Source organism: Nyctereutes procyonoides, unplaced genomic scaffold (assembly GCF_905146905.1).
Source record: "Nyctereutes procyonoides isolate TBG_1078 unplaced genomic scaffold, NYPRO_anot_genome, whole genome shotgun sequence".
In the NCBI taxonomy this organism is placed as follows: Eukaryota; Metazoa; Chordata; class Mammalia; order Carnivora; family Canidae; genus Nyctereutes; species Nyctereutes procyonoides.
Window position 1 is genome coordinate 11,522,479 of NW_026575125.1, and position 21,814 is coordinate 11,544,292.

At 41.7% G+C, this 21,814-nt stretch overlaps 1 pseudogene; it reads right to left on the reverse strand.

Annotated features, from left to right (window-relative positions):
* Positions 1 to 1,004: 1,004 nt before the first annotated feature.
* On the reverse strand, positions 1,005 to 18,588 carry LOC129517822 (beta-hexosaminidase subunit beta-like; annotated as a pseudogene).
* Positions 18,589 to 21,814: the final 3,226 nt, after the last annotated feature.

The window sequence follows — 21,814 nt, forward strand, 5'->3', positions numbered from 1 at the left end:
TTATCTTTGTACCCAGCTCTGCCTTTGGCAGAACCTTCAGTTAGTATCATAGGAGGAAACGGAAATTGATTCAGAGCATAAAGCTGTAGATAAGTGCTTCTCAACCAGAGGTGGTTTTGTCCCCCAGGGGACATTTGCAATGTCCAAAGACATTTTTGGTTGTCACAATGCGGGGGCGAGGCGGGGGGGGAGGCGGTGCTACTGGCTCTAGTGGATAGAGGTCAGGGATACTGCTAAACATTCTACAAAAACAGGACAGCAAGGAAACAAATTCTTCTCCAAAGCTTCTGGAGGCAGTGCAGCCCTGCCATCATCTTGATTTTAATCCAGTGAAACCCAGTTTAGAATTCTGACCTCCAGAACTGTAAGATAATAAGTTCGTGTTGTTTTAAGCCACTACCCTTGTGATGATCTGATACAGCAGCATGTGGAAAAGAATTCAGATAGGGACAGGCAATTTACAGAATGGAAAATATAAATGCCTAATAAATATAATTTTAAGACCCTCAAACTCAGAAATTCAGGCGAGACGCTATTTCAAACCTGTAAATACAAAGTGTTGGAAATGATGTAGGGGGAAAGTAACTTTCATCACTGCTGGTGGGAGTGAAAATGGACATAACCATTTTGAAGAACAATTTTACAGCATTTATTATCATTAAAAATGTGCATAGCCTGGAACTCCACAGTTCCACTCTGATGGATAAACCCTGGAGAAAAGTCTGGCACAGAAACATCAGGTGAGCTCTAGAATAATGGGCATTGTAGCGTCATTTCAATTACAAAACAACCGGGAAACACCCTAATTACTGGTCAATAGAGGAATTTATAAATATGCTATGTGCATAAATTGAACACATTGCCTAGAATGAATACATGAACTATATGTTTCAACACAGATCTCCAACACACACCACTGATTAAATAGAGCAATTTGCAGTGGGATACACATAGTATAATTGCCTTTGTGTCATTTTAAACACACACACCCTGTTATATGTCATTCACGGATGTCTATCTACGTAGTAAGACACAGGAACATCAGCTGGGGGGATGCAGGTCGCTTTGTACTGGCAGTCAACTCTGGAGAGGATGGGAGATGGGACTGGAAAGGAGGACGGAGGGGATTTCAACTCCATCTGCAATGTTCTGCGTATTAGACACATAAAAACACAAAAATAAAAATGGCACACAAAATACCATCTTGTGTTCACATATTTTTTTCTCACGCTTTTCTTTCTCTTTTTGCCTTAAATTCTTCTCAAAATACAAGCACAAAAACCAAAACAGTATACATCAAAAGGAAAGTGATCATATTGAAATTGATTTAGAATGAACCCTGAGCTAAAACTTATTAACTCACTTTGTCTTACTCAACTCAGGAAGTATCTTGATGCATTAGTTCAGACTTAGTACCTTCAAGAATTAAATTGGATTAATGGGATAACAGAATAGGTGCTGGATTGAAGGATGGAATAACAGGCACGGAATAACACCTGAGCGTTAATAAAATTTGTATCATGTTTTCAAACAGGAAAAGTGTCTGACATGTATTGCCAAACTGACTTTCCAGAGAACTCCACCAGTTAGGTAAGGCGGATCTTCTGAAGAGCTTTGTGTTCAGGTGAAAAAATGGAGGCCCAAAGAGGACAGTGACTTATTCAAGGTTGGTAAGTGGTAAGAGCCAGAGCTTGGACGAATGCCTTCTGATTCTAAGTGCCATGCTGTTTGTACTATGTCAACTACCTTCTAGGATGGAAGATGGCTTATTTAATAGCTGTTCCTATTTTTTTTAGCTGTTCCTATTTAAGAAAAAGGATGAAAGGAAGGAGGGAGGAAGGGAAGAAAAGAGAAGGGAGAAGAGAAAAGAGAAGAAGAGAAGAGAAGAGAAGAGAAGAGAAGAGAAGAGAAGAGAAGAAGGGAAGGGAAGGGAAGGGAAGGGAAGGGAAGGGAAGGGAAAGGAAAGGAAAGGAAAGGAAAGGAAAGGAAAGGAAAGGAAAGGAAAGGAAAGGAAAGGAAAGGAAAGGAGGATGTTTTAGGTGTTCTAGTTGGCCCAAATGCGATAGAAGTCTATGCTCCTAACTGGCTGTTTAAACAAGCAAGCAAGCATGCCAATGATTCTTCTTCTGGGTTAATATCTAGTACTCACCTCAAAAGAGGGACTGGTCCTAATGTTTAAATTTTACTGGGAAAGTCCTGGGCAATATCAAGATGGATAATGGTAAAAAAGACATAAGGAAGAGTTATGACGGTAATAAAGTATAGAAATCACATTATATTTGGAATCATTAAATTTTTCTTGGGGAAAAGAGAAACCTTAGGGAAATTGATACCTGCCTTTAAGTTTTTGAAGAATTTCTAAGTGGGAGAGGAATGAAAAAAAATAGTACTAGAGCCAAAGTGAGGAAGTGATACAGTGATGCCAGTTCCCAGCTAAGAATATAGAACTTCTAAAATATAGAGCTGTCAAAATATTAAGAAAAAAAAAGGAATGGCTTGCCTCAGAGGAGTTCAGACAGAAACTGGATGAATGGTTTCCAGCAATGCTTAAAAGGAAATGCTTATTTTGGAAGAGGCGCTGAACTAGATGAAAGAAATGGAATCGGGATGCCTGGGTGGCCCAGCGGTTGAGCGCCTGCCTTTGGCCCAGGGTGTGATCCTGGAGTCCCGGGATCGAGTCCCGCATTGGGCCCCCTGCAGGAAGCCTGCTTCTCCCTCTGCCTGTGTCACTGCCTTTCTCTGTGTGTCTCTCATGAATAAATATATAAAATTTAAAGAAAAGAAATAGAATTGTTTTCTGCCTATCACTCTCCCTAACACTGGGCTAATGGGAAAGGAAGACTCCCCTCAAACAGTTCTGGAGACCCCTCCAGGAACACAGATTCCCTCTAGATCTCACAAACATCCTGCCGGTGTGCGTGTGTCTCAAGTGGAGAGTGGAAAAGATACGCTGAAGATCTTGGAGAGGGGTGTGCCTCTGGTTTTGTCATCCAGACCTTTTCTTGTGAGGTCAGGTACGTGGTGAAGAATGTCACACTGGAAGGCAGAGGGGCAGATGGGTATCACCCTTCGTGGGAACACCAGTGCTTGGCAGGTGCCTACTCAAGCAAGTTGACAATTGCCATGAATTGAGGGCAGGTGGCCAACCGGAAAACTGTGCGAAGGACCTGGAAAGTAAGTTGTCTAGTTGCAGATTGTGAGACTGTATATCACTCAATATGAAATCTAGAACTGGGAAATGCAAGAGAGGAAGAAGTCAAAGAAACTTAACACGTGTGACGTCATGTTTTATCTCATGGAGGCTTGTGTGGGCAGAAGGCTCCGCTGGGCTAAGTCTTGTGGTCCACAGGCAGCAGATCCAATACCTCTGGTTCAGTCCTCCACCTTCCCTAGGAACAGTACAAAATTACAAAGCGACCTCCCCCAAGCTTATTTTGCTCCTCCCACCCATGTCCTAGCATGCCATCATCTCACCATGCCCCCCTGGAGCTTTCCTTGTCTTGCTGACTGTCACATAATCCTTCCTGAGGACTTACTCTACCAGAATCTGCACTCCAACCAGATCATGGTCATTCATACGCACATTAAAGGTAGCGTGGCATTGCCCTAAGGGTTTATAACCGTGGCCCAATCAGGACTACATTTGCGAATTACCTTAAGTGTACAGCAGCCAACCAATAAGCAGTTACTATCTTAAATCCAAATTTTTCCAGGGTTACCATAAAATCTAGTTGTGTACCTCAACAGAGTGGACCATGGTGGTAAAGGTAAAAGATGTGGTGTTGCTGGACCACAAGAGTGGAGAGAAAGCTCCTGAACCACGGGGCCTAGTTTTAAGAAGAAATGACTCCTTCCTTTTTGCAAAGGTCAAACCAAAAGGAAGGGACAGTGACATCAGAGAACAGACCTAGGGAAGTTTTCTTACGGGGCTACTTCTCAGAGCATGTCCGATTTTGCCACAAAAATCTTTGGGACTAACAGAAACTTATGGGATGGTGGGTGCTCCTACTCCCCCCCCCTTGGGTTTGTTCTAATTTTTATGTAGCTTCTTTTTAAAATTTTTTATTTAAATTCAATCTGCCAACATGTAGTATAACACCCAGTGCTCATCCCATCAAATGCCCCCCCCCCTTAGTGCAGGGGCTTCCACTTCTAATGTTGACAGTTTGCAATGCATCAAAGGAGACTGTGTTGTCTGTTACATTAAACCATACTTCGTGGGATTATTGCCATTTTCCAGAGAGGGCTTCCTTACTGTCCTATGAAGGTTTAATATTGAGCCAAAACATATCATAGTCTGGTGGATATTGTGGGGGGAATTCCTCAGAATCCATTTTGCACAGCTGACCATGCAAATTTCATCCCCCTCGCCAGTGATTAGTTCAGGACTGGGCAGGCCTAAGCCAGTTTGGAGCAAAGACAGATGCTAGGAGAGACTTGCTGAGTGCATCTGAGAAAAAAGCTTCCTCGGTTTTAGGAGAGACGAAGGAGGAGCCTCCCCCTCACTTGATAGATGCTTTCGAGGGTGGATGGGATGCAGATTGCAGCCCGCAGCCATCCTCCTCCTACCTACGAGAGCATCCAGCAACCCCAGGAGCTTGCCTTAGGATGAGGCCCACCCTGCAGGCTTAAGAGGCAATTCTTTCTCTTTTTTGCCAATTTCAAAGCCTCAGAGGGGAGACATAGGAAGAACTCAAGTCCCTAATGGCACTGTTGAATCCCCAAAGCTCACTCTACTTCTGGACTTCCTGTTGCACGTGCTATTACATTAATTCCCTAAGTCAGTTTGATGTGGGGTTTATTGCTGCCCACAGCCATAAACATCTTTACCGATACAAATCATTGGCGAGAATCCTCTCTTTATGGCAGGCACGACACAACGGTATAATTAGCATGGATTTGCAATCCTCATTTCTGAAGTGATGCTATTTAAAAGCACATGCTCTTATCCCAGGTGAAAGAATACAATTTTTACCGACTATAATGAGATGCAACAATTACAGCAGAGTAATTTTGAAAACAGATGTCATGATACTCCCATCTTGTGCAAAGCTTATTTTAGTATTTTTTATTGGCAATTCTTCGCGAGGTGCTCAGGCTGCGTGGTGGCTATAATTGATAAGACCGGTTGCATCGTGGAGGACATTCACATGCTAATTCCATTTCAACTTTCAGACCATATTTTTTAAATTTATTTTTTATTTATTTATTTTTTATACAGTGAGCATTTTTTTATGACTCTTACTTTGAACCCTTTATCGGGTAGATTACTTACCTTTGTTTCTTTTTTTTTTTAAGATTCATTTATTTTATTTATTCATGAGAGACACCGAGAGAGAGAGAGGCAGAGACACAGGCAGGGGGAAAAGCAGGATCCATGCAGGGAGCCCGATGCGGGACTCGATCCCAGGACTGCGGTGCGGGATCACGCCCTGGGCCAAAGGCAGAAGCTCAACCGCTGAGCCACCCAGGCATCCCCAGACCATATTTATCAAGTAGATTCTATGTGAAGGCTCCCATTGTTTTCACTTGAAACGTTCAAAACAGGACACAGTTTTACATTTCATGATCTCTGCCTTTAACCATTTGTAGGACCCCATGTCTTAACAGGTCTGGAATTTGCAACTCAGGGAAGGAGGGGATTGTAGAGGTTTCTTGGCCAGCTGGTAACTGTGAGATCTGTTTGGGTTGGAAATGAAAATCAGTGGCCATTATTCCTTTAAAACAAAAAGCCAGTGAATCACATTTTCTAAGTTAATACATAAACCACTTGTCAAGTATTTAATGTTCCTAATTCTCCATTTGTTACTTCTCTTCCCTTGCATGGCCCTTCCTTGTTTTCTCTGCTACTTCAAATCTTAGCTAGCCCCTGTGTTTGTTTGTTTGTTTGTGGAGGTTTCTAAAATGTAAATTGAAGTTAGTTAACATCTAACGTAGTATTGTTCTCAGGAGTCAAATTTAGTGATTCATCACTTCCATATAACACCCAGTGCTCATCACATTAGGTGCCCTCCTTAATGCCCATCACCCAGTTACCCCCCATCCCATCCCCAATCCAGCAACCCTGTTTGTTCTCTATTCTTAAGAGTCTCTTACGGTGGGGTGTCTGGGTGGCTCAGTTGATTAAGCATCTGCCTTCAGCTCAGGTCACGATCTCAGGGTCCTCGGATCGAGCCCCATATCAAGCCCCACATCGGGTTCCTCGTTCAGTGAGGAATCTGCTTCTTCCTCTCCCACTGCCCCTTCCCCTGTTAATTCTCTCTCAAATAAATAAATAAAATCTTTTTTAAAAAAGAGCCTCTTATAGTTTGCCTCTTTCTCTGTTTTTACATGAGATTATTTTATTTTTCCTTTCCTTCCCCTATGTTCATCTGTTTTGTTTCTTAAATTCCACATATGAGTGAGATCATATGATATCTGTCTTTCTCCTACAGACTGATTTTGCTCTGCATAATATCCCCTGGTTTTTAAGACTTTGTTCAATTTCTTCTTTAGACCTTTGGAACTGACTCATGTCATAGACTGGAGGATAAGCTGGGGCCATATTGACAAAGCTGAGTCCTTACGTTTAGCAGATCATTTTAGCACTCAACATCTAAGAGCAATTGGACAGTCAATATTGCGTAACCCCGGGGTAGCCCTGGTGGCGCAGCGGTTTAGTGCCACCTGCAGCCCGGGTGTGATCCTGGAGACTTGGGATCGAGTCCCACGTTGGGCTAGCCTGCTTCTCCCTCTGCCTATGTCTCTGTCTCTCTCTCTCTCTCTGTCTCTATGAATAAATAAAATCTTTTTTAAAAATATTGCATAACCCGAATTCTAGTTCTAAACCTAGAATGAGGTCCACCCTGACTTCTGAGCCTTAGTATTCTCATCTGTAAAATGGGGAAACTGAAAATACAGGCACAACTTGTTTTATTGTGCTTCACTTTACAGTCTTTGCAGATGTTGCTTTTTTTTTTAAACAAATTGAAGGTTTCTGGCAACCCGGCATCAAGCCTATCAGTGCCATTTATCCAAGAGCATTTGCTGACCTCATGTCTCTCTGTCACATTTTGCTAATTCTTGCAATATTTCAAACTTTTTCATTATTATTCTACTTGTGGGAATCTGTGGTCAATGATCTTTGATGTTACTACTGTAATTGTTCAGGGGCACCGTGGATTGTACCCATGTAAGAAGGCAAACTTAACCAATACATGCGGTGTGTGTTCTGACTGCAGATGGGGTGGAAACAGCAAGAGAACTAGAATCAGAAGGGGAGTCCACAGATGGGACTGAATCACCGCAATCTCATGATAAACTTTAACGAATGAGGAGTTGCTTCTGATGAAGGAGCAAAGAAACTGGTTTCTTGCAATGAAATCTATTCCCAGTGAAGATGTGACAAAGGTCATTGAAGTGACAACAGAGGATTTAGAATATGATGTAAACTTAGTTGATAAAGCAGCGGCAGGGTTTGAGAGGATTGACTAATTTTGAAACAAGTTCTACTGTGGGTAAAATGCTATCAAACAGTGTCACATACTACAGAGAAATGTTTCATGAAAGAAACAATCGATGCAGCAAACGTCACTGTCACCTTAATGTAAGAAATTGCCACAGCCACCCCCACCTTCAGCAACCACCACCCTGACCAGTCAGCAGCCCTCAACATGGAGGCAGCTGGTGGACCCTCCACCAGCAAAAAGATTATGACTGGCCGAAAGCTCAGATGGTGGTTAGCAGTTCTTAGCAGCAAAGCATTTTTTAATTAAGGCGTGTACCTTGGGTTTTTTTTTAAAAGATATAATGCTATTTCACATTTAATAGACCCTACTATAGTGTAAACATAACTTTTCTATGCACTGGGAAACCAAAAAATTCACTTGACTCACTTTGTTGCAATAATCGCTTTATTGCAGTGCTCTAGAACCGAATCTGCAATATCTCCGAGGAGTGTCTGTATTCCATTGTCTAGATGGACCACAGTTTATCCAGTCACTTACTGGAGGGCATCTTGACTGCTTCCAAGTTTTGGCCATTACAAGGAAAGCTGTTATAAACATCTGTGTGCAGGTTTTTTGTAGATAGAAGCTTTCAACTCTTTTGGGTAAATACTAAGGAGTGCAACTACTGAATTGCAAGGTAAGAGTATGTTTACTTTTGTAGAAAACCAAGAAACTGTCTTCCAAAGTGACTATACCATTTTGCATTCCACCCACAATGAATGGGAGTTCCTAATGCTCTACATTCTCACCAGCAGTTAGTACTGTCAGGGTTCCAGATTTTGACCATTCTAATAGGGTGTGTAATGGTATCTCTTTGTTATCGTAATTTGTATTTTCCTTATGACATAGGATGTGGAGCAGGTTTGGGCTGAGATGTATTTTAGCATGGAAGAAGCATTGGGGTAGTGGGGAGACGCAGATCTTAGTAAAGGAGCATAGGCCAGAATTGAAGAACTACAACTGCCCTGGAGGAGGTCAGCTTGCTCTGGAGGGGATGACAAGTCACTAAAGGGGTGAGGGCAGAGATGGGGATGGGAGTGACACGTTCAGATTTGTTCCTCAGAGCAATCATTAGGGCTGCATGCAGAGCATGGATTGACCAGTCAGAAGACAGAAATCCCGGTAAGAGATGATAGAAGATGTGGAAGGGGGATTGGAATTAAATGAATGAATTCCAGAACTCTTTGGAGGAGGAAGAGAAAGAACTTAGACTGATGTCCTCTCTTCCAACAAGCCCTCCCTGATGGCCCTCGCCTGCAGGACATCAGGCCTCCTTCTGCTATGCTTCCCACATGTGCTTCTTCTATCATTTCTCCCACATCCAGCTTTAGCCACAGGTGCAAAGTTGAGTGCAAAGAGAGGGAAGAGAGGGGCACAAATGGAGGTCAGAATGCCTGGTTTTGAATTCAAGGTCTATGACTCATCAGTCTGATGTCTTAGGCAAATTGCTTGTCTATTGAATCTCCATTTCTATATCTATGAAATGAGGACTTTTTAAAACCTAGTATGGGGGTGCCTGGGTGGCTCAGTGGTTGAGCACCTGCCTTCGGCTCAGGTCATGATGGGGAGCCTGTTTCTCCCTCTGCCTATGTCTCTGCCTCTGTCTGTGTGTCTCTCATGAATAAATAAATAAAAACTTTTTTAAAAAAATAAAATAAATAATAAAATAAAATAAACAAAACCTAGTATCATAAAGTTGGTTTGAGACTCAAATATGATAGTGCTATGGAAGTGATATAAAATAATAAACAATTGCATTTTGCTAATATTGCTTCCATGTCTCTCTCTTGCCTCCCCCAATCCACATGCACATGTGTACAGGTACATTACATGGAGAACAGCTTGACATAAAAGAAGATGACGTGAATGGAGAGTCCAAGGCCTACCTTTGTGCCTGTCTAGATTCATGACTATGGGCAAGTCATAGTCTCCTTGAACCATGAGTTCCTGTGCAGAAATAAAGCTAACATTTCCTAAATAGAACAAATCAGTTGTAACCGCTCTGCACATTTGAACTCCTTTAATCCATATGACCACTTTATAAGTAGGCATGGCCATTATTCTCCCCATTTTATAAAGGAGGACACTGAGGCACAGAGAAAGTAAATGATGTGTTCAATCCTATGCAGCTAATAAGTGGGAGACCTGGGATTCAACCCCAGACGGTCTGTTTCAAGAACTCACATCCTTAACCACACTGGGCATCTCCCAGCTATATGAGGATGACTCCCTGTTAGCACCTTGCAGAGTTATTTGCACCTGGGTGTTTCACTTGTTTGGAAAGAATGGATTACTTGTATTCTCCATTTTCATCTGTAGCTGTTTTTGATAATTTGGTGACATGTACGTTTATCTCATTAATTTCTCTGGGCTAATCTTCCCATCAGTATTTCAGGGCTAGCCACACTCTCCTAAGACATGCTATGAGTCATCCCTCCCTGTTTCAAATGACTTGATGCTTGGTGACTTCAGCTATTTCCCTAGGGAGCCGCGTTCCACATTTCATATTCCAGTAATTCTTTAAATGAAAGTCATTTCTAAAAACCATCTTCTCAATTTCCTTTATCACTTGTTTGTAGTCACCAGTTTTATTTGGCCCTTCCTACGTGTTTTTAAACACAATCACATGACCTCAGTCAGCAGCCCTTTATCCTGGTAATCCACACCATTTCTCAATTCCTGTTCTAATATCTAAAGGTAAATAGAAAAAGCAAACTTGACTTTAATGAACATTTCATTCAATGAATATTTATTTTTTCATGCTCTGTCACATGCACAAAATACATTGAATCATGAGACCTCTGTAAATTCTTTTAAAAGTATTTCTTGGCTCAGTGGTTGAGCATCTGCCTTTGGCTCAGGTCATGATCCCAGGGTCCTGGGATTGAGTCCCATATCAGGCTCCCCACAGGGAGCCTGCTTCTCCCTCTGCCTATGTCTCTGCCTCTCTCTCTGTGTGTCTCTCATGAATAAATAAAATTTTTTAAGGTAGATCTTGAGTGTCTCTCTCTCATACTCACTCATACACACATAAACACACACATTTTTAAGATTCTTTCTCCCTCTTTAGAGACCAGTGAAAATTTTTCCAAAACTCCAACTAGTACCTCTGACATTTTACCCCTGTACTCTCACTCACAGCTTTAGCCATGGTGAAAACCATAGGACAACATAACAAGAAGCTTTTTTTTTTTTTCAAAAACAGATCATATCTAACCCAGCAGTTTTCAGCCTTGGGTGAGTTGGCACAACAGGGATCATTTGCAATGCCTGGAGACATTTTTATTTGTCACTAATGTGTGCTGGGGGGTGCTAGTGGCGTCTGGTGGGTAGAGGCTAGAGATGGTGCTGAACATCCTACAGTGCACAGAACAAAGAATTATCTAGCACAAAATGTGAACAGGGTTAAACTCGAGAAACCCTTAAAACCTCTGTCAATATTTAATACAGTTTATGCTTGCACAATTCAACTTCCTAAAAATGTGCTCTCCTAACAATTACATAATACTTTAGTCTGCATAGAACTTTGGTGTGACCAAAGTTCCTCTCATAAGTCATTCATTCTGGATTTAAAAACATGGATACATCAAGTTATAAAGATAAACGAGGCCCCAAAACTTAAGTAACCAGTAAAATCAGCAATCCACAAGCCCATTTTGGGAATACTTCTAAAGGCTTTTTGTTTTTAAAAGCAAATAAGCCAACTTTAGAAAGCAAGCCAAATTTCTTCTTGTGATTTTATTTCCTGTTCTCAGAATTTCAAGTTTCTAAGACTTCGTGTCATCTGATCTCACTTTTGTCTCAATTTTGTGTTCCTACGAAAGGCTATGCGATATAAGCCCTCTTGAGTTTCCAAATGAGAGAATCTAATGTTCTGACACATGACACAGCCTCAAAGTACACCTCCAGATGAGATCCAAATCTGAATAATTAGAGAGAGGCTATGCTGGAAAGGGTTGTGCGCTTTAGTTCTCACACTGAAAAAATCTATTTATTCTTATCAACCTCATTTCCACAATGAGTCACCACTGAAATAAAATGGCAGCTCCTCAGCTACCTATGGCCTCAACCTTCTAAACTCAGCCTAATGGCCCTCCTTTGCTTGGCCCCGTGCCACCAAGGACTGTTGGCTCACCCCAAAATCAATCCTCTTGGCTGCTCTCTAATTTTCATTTAGTAAATTTAGAATATTATGAAGTACCCTTCTAACCTCTCTCTGGGATAATGTCCAGAAGCCACTTTGCCTAAACAAAGTCATTGATTTTAATAGAACAAATGAGAGAGCCAATTTGTATTGCATGGCACCCTGACAAAGATGGGGAAATGCTAGGGCTCATTTGTCCCAAATTCTCTCTCTAATTATAATAACAACTCTGCAACCAAAGCAAGCTTTTACAAAAGTAAATTAGATCATGTCACTCTCAGGTTAAGCCTTTTCCATAGTTTTCCATTACTGTAGGAGAAATTCCCAAATCTGTCGTGCAGCTTGTGGAAGATGAGTGTTTTCTAGGCCCTGCTTTTCTCGTCAGTCTCAAAGCACTCCTTCTCCATTGAAGTCCCTGCTCCCTTATTCTGAATCTCTTAAAGTACTCTCCCTTCTTCCTGGAAATCTCATACCTCCCATGCCTGCCCCCTTCCTTGGCCTAGCTGACCCCTTCTCATTTTTCAGATTATGGCTCTAATTCATTTTCTCAAAGAAGTCTTTTCTGCTTGCATTACATCTGCTGAAAATTTCATTGGCCAAAGCAAATCATATGCCAAGTCCAAAGTCAAAAGGGGAGGATATATACTATAATAAGGCCAAGGCAAAGAAAGAGTAAGGATGTGGGGAAGAGGAAGGAATTGAGGCCATTGCTGCAATCGCCACATTCCTCTTGCAGGTGCATACAGGTGATGAGTAGGCACCCCTAATGACGATCAGCATGTACCAGTGCTCATCTGGAACCAGTCAACTCATTTATACAGTTGAATAGTTGTCTGTTTCAGGTTCCTTGTCTATACTTGTCCTCTGCCTGAAGCCCTCTTTCACCCTACGACACCTTACTAAGATCTGGTGAATTTCCTCTTCAAATACCTCAACAATGCATTGTTTCTTTGCAATTCCACTGAAATTCAACCTACTGAAGTAATTAAATACAGGAGACCAGGCGCAGGTCCTAAACATGGAGGCAGCCACGTGCCTGAGAAACACAGCCCTATTGGAGTCAATCCTGATACTCTCAACCATAAGCAAAGCTGACTGAAAAAAAAAAAAAAAGAACTATGCTCAGACAAGTCCAACCCACAACCACAAAAATGATTAGACATTCCTCTCTTACAATCGACATGGATGACTGCTGCTTCTTTACCAATGACCACTCAAGCCTTGCTTTAATCCTCCTGTCTCCTAAATAAACATTATTTTAAAATACCAAATCACCAAATGGTCACAGCTCCTTGATAACAGGCAAGCTAGAAGAGGCCCTGATTTCTTAAATCTTCCTTAGAGGGTTTAGCACCAGCGTAAGCCCTCTAAGGAGGCATTCCCAGATCCCCCATACCAAGATGTCCACGGTTCTTCCAGGGGATGGTATTTCTTGTGGCAATAGGCTCAATAATCCTAACATGGTTTGAGTATTAGCTGTGTTATGAGGCTGTTCGCTCAGTGGGCTTCAACACTTTTAGTTAACTCATTCCCATTCAAAGGGTTAAGTGCTCTGACATGGGCCGGGTTTGAAACACACTGAATTTCAAGCACTGCTCAACAGCACAAAGGAGCCTTAAATAATACCACCCAGGTGAATGTAGGATTGACCCAGACTAGGCAACAGATGCAGGAAGCAGTCACTGATAAAGCACAATATCCCTTTTCTAGAAGCTCTGAATAGAAGAGTCAGTAATGTATTCTCCCATTAGTGCCTAGACTCCAACAAGATAAAGCAAGTTTCCACAGGATAAAATGGGGATTTTTTCCCCCACCTTAGCTTCTTATAAGACTCAAACCTGTGCATAGTAAGCAAAATCAGTTCTTACAGGGACCCAGAGACTCATTCTTTAGAATTTGGGTGGCCTGAATTCCTGGTTCGTTTACCATCACATTTTTTCCAATAAGTATTTTATACTTTCTTATACGATATTGCTTTCATTTGCAGTCACTGAAGAGTGGAAATGAGCAGTAAATTCTCACTTCTATCAATTTTCCAGATGCCATCAAAATCATACATGATCATATTACTAGAAGACACATGCACATCATTGCAGAAATATCATTAATCATAGTATTATCAGTAATTGGTATATTTTCTCAAAATAAATTATTATTTGGGAAGAAACAGCTATGTATTCAGTATCAGCCTGAATGCCTTACAAGATAAGAACTGTTAAATCCTATTGAAATATTTCCCCAGGTAGCCAACCAAAATAGCTTGAGAAGCAACAACCTACGGTTTCAGCATATGCTAAGGTCTCCAATTCTGCAAACGAAGAATTGTGGGGGGGAGGGAGTTTGGTTGGTTGTTTTTTGTTGTTTTGGAGAGAGAGAGAGCATGGGTGGGGGAGAAGGAGAGAGACAATCTTCAGCAGGCTCCAAGCTCAGCAAGGAGCCCCACATGAGAGCTCAATCTCACCATCCTGAAATCATGACCTGAGCCAAAATCAAGAGGCGGTCACTCAACCAACTGAGCCACCCACGCGCCCCAAAGATGACTGTTTTTTACATAAATGAGGAATTGGGTAGGTGAGTAACTTTTTCAGATACTGATCAAACTTTTATGAATATTACCATAGAGGTCTGAGCTCCAGTTTCTCACTTGGCTTTTCCTCCTTCCTTTCTTAATTAAAAAGGAAATTATGTGGGGATCCCTGGGTGGCTCAGTGGTTTAGTGCCTGCCATCGGCCCAGGGCGTGATCCTGGAGACCTGGGATCGAGTCCCACATCGGGCTCCTTGCATGGAGCCTGCTTCTCCCTCTGCCTGTGTCTCTGCCTCTCTCTCTCTCTCTCTCTCTCTCTCTCTCTGTCTCTCATGAATAAATAAAATCATTTTAAAAAAAGGAAATTATGCAAATGTGGTAGACATTAGAGCTGTGTGTAAATTCACCTCTCTCTGGGCATCCGGTCTGTTTGTATTTCTCTACTCTCTTAGACTCAAGGTGGCCATGAGACTTGCTCTTAGCAATGAAATTCAAAAAGGGACATAATGTTAATTCCTTCCAGGAGAAAGGCTTGGAATTGCCCCCCATGAGACCTCGTATCATCTCTTTCCTCTTACCATGGTGACCAGTGAAGCGGCAGGTGTAGGCTGCATCAGTCCAGGTCCTAAGATGACAATGCATGGAGCACAGCCCACCAGGCAACTCATGAAGAACATATGCAAAAGGAGAGAGAAATAAACGTTTGTTAAGTCTCAGATTGGGGTTTTTTAAAGAACATTTTGTCATCCCAGCATAACCTAAACCGTAATAGAGATAGACATTTTTATTGTTAAAAAATTAAGGTTTTTTTTCCAAACAATATAAAGGTATATTGAGCTTCACTTTCTAACACATTGGCCATTAGTCGTACATGGCTATTTAAATTTTAAACATTAGTAAAATCGGGGGACCTGGGTGACTCAGTCGGTTAAGCATCTGCCTTCAGCTCAGGTCATGATCCCAGGGTCCTGGGATCTAGCCCCACTTCCAGCTCCCTGCTCAGCAAGTAGCTGCTTCCCCCTCTCCCCTTGCTTATGCTCTCTCTTGCTCACTCTCTCTCTCTCAAATAAGTAAATAAACTCTTTTTAAAAAAAAAATTAGTAAGATTAGAGATTCATTTCCTCAGTCACACTAGCCACATTTCAAGGGCTCAACAGGTACGTGTCACTAGGGGCTACTGAACGGGACAGCACAGATACAAAACATCTCCCTCTCTACAGAAAGTTCTGCTGCACAGCACTGTAGGGCTGAAGAGCTAAGTACCCAAATCACTGTCCATACCGCGTCACCAACCCCTCCCTAAACTCTACCACTCCTTACAAATTATTAAATATCATTCTAGTCCTTCTACCTTATATTAATTCTCTATGACTCCACATTATAAGTATGTATATATATATATATATATATATATATATATATATATATATATATATATATCTTGGTGACCTGCCTTTTTAAAATTTATTTAATTTTATTCATGAGACACACACAGAGAGAGGCAGAGACATAGGCAGAAGGAGAAGCAGGCTCCCCGTAGGGAGCCCGATGTGGGACTTGATCCCGGGACCCCAGGATCACGACCTGAGCCAAAGGCAGATGCTCAACCACTGAGCTACCCAGGTGTCCGGGTGACCTTTTTTTTTTAAGATTTTATTTATTCATGAGAGAAACAGAGAGAGAGGCAGAGACACAGGCAGAGGGAGAAGCAGGCTCCATGCAGGGAGCCCGACACGGGACTCGATCCCGGGTCCCTAGGATCCCACCCTGGGCCGAAGGCAGCGCTAAACTGCTGAGCCACCCGGGCTGCCCTGACCTGCCTTTTTAATTCAACCAAATAAAATGTCCTAAAGATCATTTTTCCCTGCTGAACACTTAGGTGGTTTCTAGAAGTAAGCACTTCTTGGCCTATTGATAGGGATTCTTCCAGCTCCTTGCCCAGGTGTTTTTGTCTACTTTGATGTAACACATATATGTATTATATTGTGATTTCTTTTTCCATTTAAATAACAATAGTTTGGAGTTTATTGTATTCATTTACGTTCTCCTAAATCTCTTCTGATAATTTCCTTATTTTGATTTTACTTTTAGCTCTTGACTCCAACTGAAATTTAGTTCTTAGGAAATAAATAATTTAAATAAAGAGATGTGAATTAGGAATCTAAAATATTGGTTTTCCACATAGGTAGCAAATTACACCATTTTTCTAACTACTCTATAATACTTTAACAGAAATGTATTAATAGAACAGAAAAGAGACTTCAGAAGCTGATGCATGTTTATTTGAATTCCTATGGCCTCATGGGGTACTTATATTTTGTTTCTGATATGGCCAGTTATACCCAATATTCTTTTGAAAAACTCTCTTGGCTCCTTTAATTACCTTTTCACTTTTATATGAATTTTAGAGTTGGATTGTCTTTTTTTTTTTTTTGGATTGTCAACTTCCTCTTACAGTTTCTTGTTGGAATTTCAAGTGGAAAAGCATTGACTTTATACATGAATTTGACAAAAGCTTATATTTTTACAACACTGAGTTGTATCTTTCAGAAACATGGCATAACTACATTTTTCAGGTACTACTTAATATCCTTCAGGAAAAAGTGCTTCTTTAATTTCTTCAACTAAATCTTACAGATTGTATTAGGTTTAGTCTGTCCTGGTTTTATTTACTTTTTTAACGTCCTTGCTACTGTTGATACTATGAATGTAATTTTTTTAAATACAATTTTCTCTTTTTTAAAAGATTTTATTTATTCATGAGAGACAGAGAAAGAGGCAGGGACATAGGCAGAGAGAGAAGCAGGCTCCCCGTGGGGAGCCTGATGCGGGACTCGATCCCAGGACCCCGGGATCACGCCCTGAGCCAAAGGCAGACACTCAACCACTGAGCCACTCCTGCGTCCCTAATTCCATTTTCAAATAGGTTATTGCTAGTATAAGAAGGCTATTAGTGTTTATGTTTTTGTTTTCTATTTCCTTAATTATATGAACATTATTTATAGTTCTAATCACTTTTCAGAGAAATCTTTCAGATTTTCAAAACAGATAATCAGTACTATCTTTAAGCAAAGACGCGTTTCTCTCTTCTTTCCAATATTTATGCCTCTTGTATCTTTTCTCTGTCTTCCTGCTATGGCAGTATGGTGGTGAAAACGGACACTTTGTTATCTTCCTGGATGTAATCAAAATGCATCTTATATTTTATTAAGCACTGGAGAAGTCAGTCTTTTTTAAAAAAATTTTTTGAGGATTTTTTATTTATTCATTTGAGAGAGAGAGAGCGAGCAAGCACGAGAGTGAGAACACAAGCAGGGGGAAGGATCAGAGGGAGAGGGGAGCCCGACGTGGGCCTCCATCCCAGGACCCTGGGATCAAGACCTGAGCTGAAGGCAGATGCTCAGCTGACTGAGCCACCCAGGTGCCCCTATCCTCTCTGTCTTTGATGTCTCCATGACTCCAGAGTCTCTGGACCAATGGCCCTTGCCTGAGGCCATAATCTCCGAGGGAGGTAAGTTGCATCCACAAATTCCCCCCACAGACAAGCTTCTCCAGCAATGCCAAATTTTTTCTGTTCTTGAGGACCATCAAAATTGAGAGGATCCACATTATAGGAATTTCTCCAGCCTTGTCCATAATTAATCAAATCTACGTACCAAGGAGCAGAAAGGACCACAGGGAAACCAGTTGCTGTGATTTCACCCTGTTCCTCACCATACATTTGATCTTTCCAGACTTGAGCTGAAGTGCTTCACTGAAGCTTTGCACCATCATCAAAAACCTCTTGCCAGACTGTGGATCCTTGTTTATGGTTGAAACAAAACTCAGAAGCTTTTGAACATAGAAAGATCCTAAGTCTTCCAAAACCTTTGTCAAAGCCTTTCTGCTTCATGAAAGAATTGGATTTCTGGACTGGACTCCCCACATTTAAATTCCACTTGATCTCCTCCCAGGCGGATGGATTGATCTGGAAACACTGTACTAATTTCTTTAAAAAATTTAGACAGGGAGCTGTAAGTTGATTTCAGAAGAGGGTTGATAGCTTCTCCGGACTGCGTAGGGCCATTGTAACATGGAGTCACGATGTCTTTCTGAACTCTTCCCCAAGACTGTGTATGTCCAGGGCTATCAAATTCTGGTATGACTCAAATCCCTTGTAACCAGGCCTATGAGGTCACCAATGGGAGTCATTTGGTGTATAAACACGAGACAAAGAATAGGAGAATGCGACGCTCTGATAAGGGCAAGACTCTGTGCTAGTGAAGAACGTTAAATTTCTTAAAATTCATGGCATCCTCATCATACTTTCCATACTCTGGTGGCCTTGAGTAAAGCCACTGGTCCACTCACAAGTAAAGTATAGGATTCATCTGAAGAGACAGTGGGGAAAACATCACACTCAGCCATGGACAGCGGAGACCAGATGCTGCTGTACCTCAGTATTAAGTTCAGCAGGGCCGTGATGCCTCTTGTAGAGACCAAAAGTAGAGTCAGGACATCACTGAAACACTTCTTAAGCTTTTAATTCCAGTTAGTTAACATACAGTGTTGTATTCATCTCAGGGAGACAATATGGGTGATTCAGCACCTCCATAGATGACCCAGGGCTCATCACAACAAGCACACTCCTTGACTCCCTTCTTGCAGGAGGGAGCTGGGCGGCCAGTGGTGGGCAAGGTGCTGTGGCTAATGTGCAAGTTCTGGGGGGGGGGTGAGGTGCAGCAGGTGTGGAGACATCCACCCTCGAGCAGCAGAGGCCACGGGGATGAGACAGGGGGTCTGAGCCAGCAGCAACTGCAGCGGGGGCAGCCCCAGCCCACCATGCTTTGTTTCTCGTAGGACTATCATTGACCTTGATTAACCTTATAATTTGCTTTCATTTCCTCTTCATGGCAGAAGTAATTTGGGGGTATGTTGGCTTTGATGTTGTCATTAATTTCTAACTGTATTGCACTGTGATCAGAAAACATGGCCTGTGATTGCTTCTTTGGAGACTTGGTTGTCATACATGGTTGGAAAGAATGTTATTGTCAATCTGTTGGTTATGAAAATATACAAACTTCATAAACTTCCAACGAAAAGCCCTACCTACCAACGCTCTTGAGTTTTGGATGTTGGTTTCTGGGAAGTTGTGTTAAAGCCTACCGATGTGTTTGGGAATTTGTCTATCCTTCTCTATTTCTATTCGTTTTTCCTTTATTTCTTTTTTCCCTCTTTTTTAAAAGATTTTTATTTATTCATGAGAGACACAGAGAGAGGCAGAGACATGGGCAGGGGAAGAAGCAGGCTCCCCGCTGGGAGCCGGATACGGGACTCGATTCCCGGACCCTGGGATCACGACCTGAGCGGAAGGCAGATGCTCAACCAAGGAGCCACCCAGGTTCCCCTCCTTTACCTATTTCAAAATTCTGCTGTCCATAGCCATGATGTTGTTAAAGACATGGACCTACTGTCACTATCATCCTTTTTTCTCTTACTACTTTTGACTTTCACTCTTGTGAATTTAACATTTCTGCCCCCTTTTTTTTCACTTTAGCATTCAATGATCTATGTTTTCAAACTTTACTTTTTCATATTTCGATGTTATTTCACCTTAAGGCTGTTTCTCGTAAATGGCATATTGCTAGCCTTTTAAACTGTTCAACCAATCTGTTCTTCTTTTTTGCTTTTCTAAAAAAAGGCATATTTAACCTATCTATATTTGAGGCAATTGTTAATATTCTTAGATTTATTCATGCCGTCTTCTTCCATTTGTTCTCTTTACCATGACCTGCCCTTATTTCTTCTTTTTACTTTCCTGCCTTCTGTTGTGCTGACACACTGTTCTTTGTTCCACTTATTTTTCTTTTGGCAATCTCGAAACGATCATCATTTTTCTATTTTTCTACTTGCTACTTTGAAATTTTTAACCAAAGCATAAGTAAAATTGTAAAATTATAGTATTTTAGTTGCAATCTATATCTAAATCTTCCTCCCGAACAAAATGGAAATCTCACTTCCTCCTCTTTCATTTCCCTTCTGACATCTACGATTTCAGATCCTGGGTTGTATCATTAGTGCTATTATTATCATTTGACTTTTGCCTCCATAATCATGTACAGTGATCAATAGCTTGTTCCTGGTATTTTGCTGACCACTGTGATTCTTGTGCCCCATCTGTCTCAGCTTCTGTTTTCATTCTGGTGACACTGTGACATCTTTTTCTTTTTAAAGAAGATTAAGATTTATTTATTTGAGAGAGAGAGCAGGGAGGAGGGGCAGAGGGATAGACAGAGTCTTAAGCAGACTCCCCATTGAGCATAAAGCCCAATGCAGAGTTCGATCTCTCAACCGTCAGAGATCACAGCCTGAGCCTAAATCAAGAGTCAGATGCCTAACCGACTGAGCCACCCAGGCGACTCTGTAAGCTCCACCTTCAAGCAGCACTTTCAATGTGCCTCCATGAGTCTCCGCATCTCTAAAAGGTCTCAATTTTTCTTGACACTTGAATGGTAGTTGGCCAGGTTATGGGATTCAAAATCCAAAATCATTTCCCTCCAGGTTTTCAAACTATGTGGCAAGGGAGAAGGGAAGAAGAAAACTAATATTTATCGAGGGTGGGCCTCTCTGTCCACACTTTGAATAAACTCAGTACTTTGCCATCATAATCACCTGAAAGTAGAGGCAGTCATTTGCCCAATTCACGTAACTGGAAACTCAAGCTCAGAAGGGTGTTCTCCTGCCAGGGCTACACAGCAAGTGAGCAGCAGGGATAATTTCAGTCCAATGTTCTCGGACCTCAAAGCCCTGCTCAGAGTCTAGACCGCTGCCTTCCCACAGACATACAATGCGAGCCGTGTAGGTAATTTCACATTTCCTCATAGTCGCATTTTAAAAAGTAAACAGGTGACATTCATCTTAACATTTTATTTAGTTCGATTTATCCAAAATAGTATCATTTTGGCATGTGATTGGTGTTAAAAAGTGATCAAGGGGATACTTGGCTTTCTTCCTCCTAAGTCTTTGAAATCTGGTGTGTCTTTTTACCCTTCCGGCACAACTCAGTTGGAAACGGCCACAGCTCATGTGCTATGTGACCACGTGGGGCTAAGTAGCCAGTGTACCGGGCAGCCCAGCTCTATACCATGCTGCCTTTGAAAGCAAACACTTTCCAACACTGATAGAAAGCATCCTCTGCGGGTGATTTTTTTTTCCTATCCCAGTTTGACATGAGGAAGTCTGGCTTTCCCTGGAAATAATTTTATGGCTCTTTTTTGCCGATGGCAGACATACAACTAATTCTTCCTTGGTGCTCATCCTCATTATGTGGCATGGCCTCTCCTCCTAGTCTACACAGCCAAAAGTCAGAAAGCCTTCTTAAAGCCAACCGTTAATCCATTCAAAAGGCAGATTAAACACTTCCCCCCCATTTGATGCCCGCTGTGTGTATATTTCTATACATGCCTGACTTCCTCTTTCAGGCAAATACCTGGCCCCGGTTCAGACAGGCTTTTATCACTCTTGGGACAGCACTGGGGCTGGGGCAAACATCCGATTGCTTTCCTTTAGTCAGCCCCCAGAGTGTTAGGAGAAGGAAATCACACACACAACGGCAATTTATTTTAAATCTCTGAAGCATCCACCATTTCACATTCTCTTCTGCCAGAATTTCCACCAAA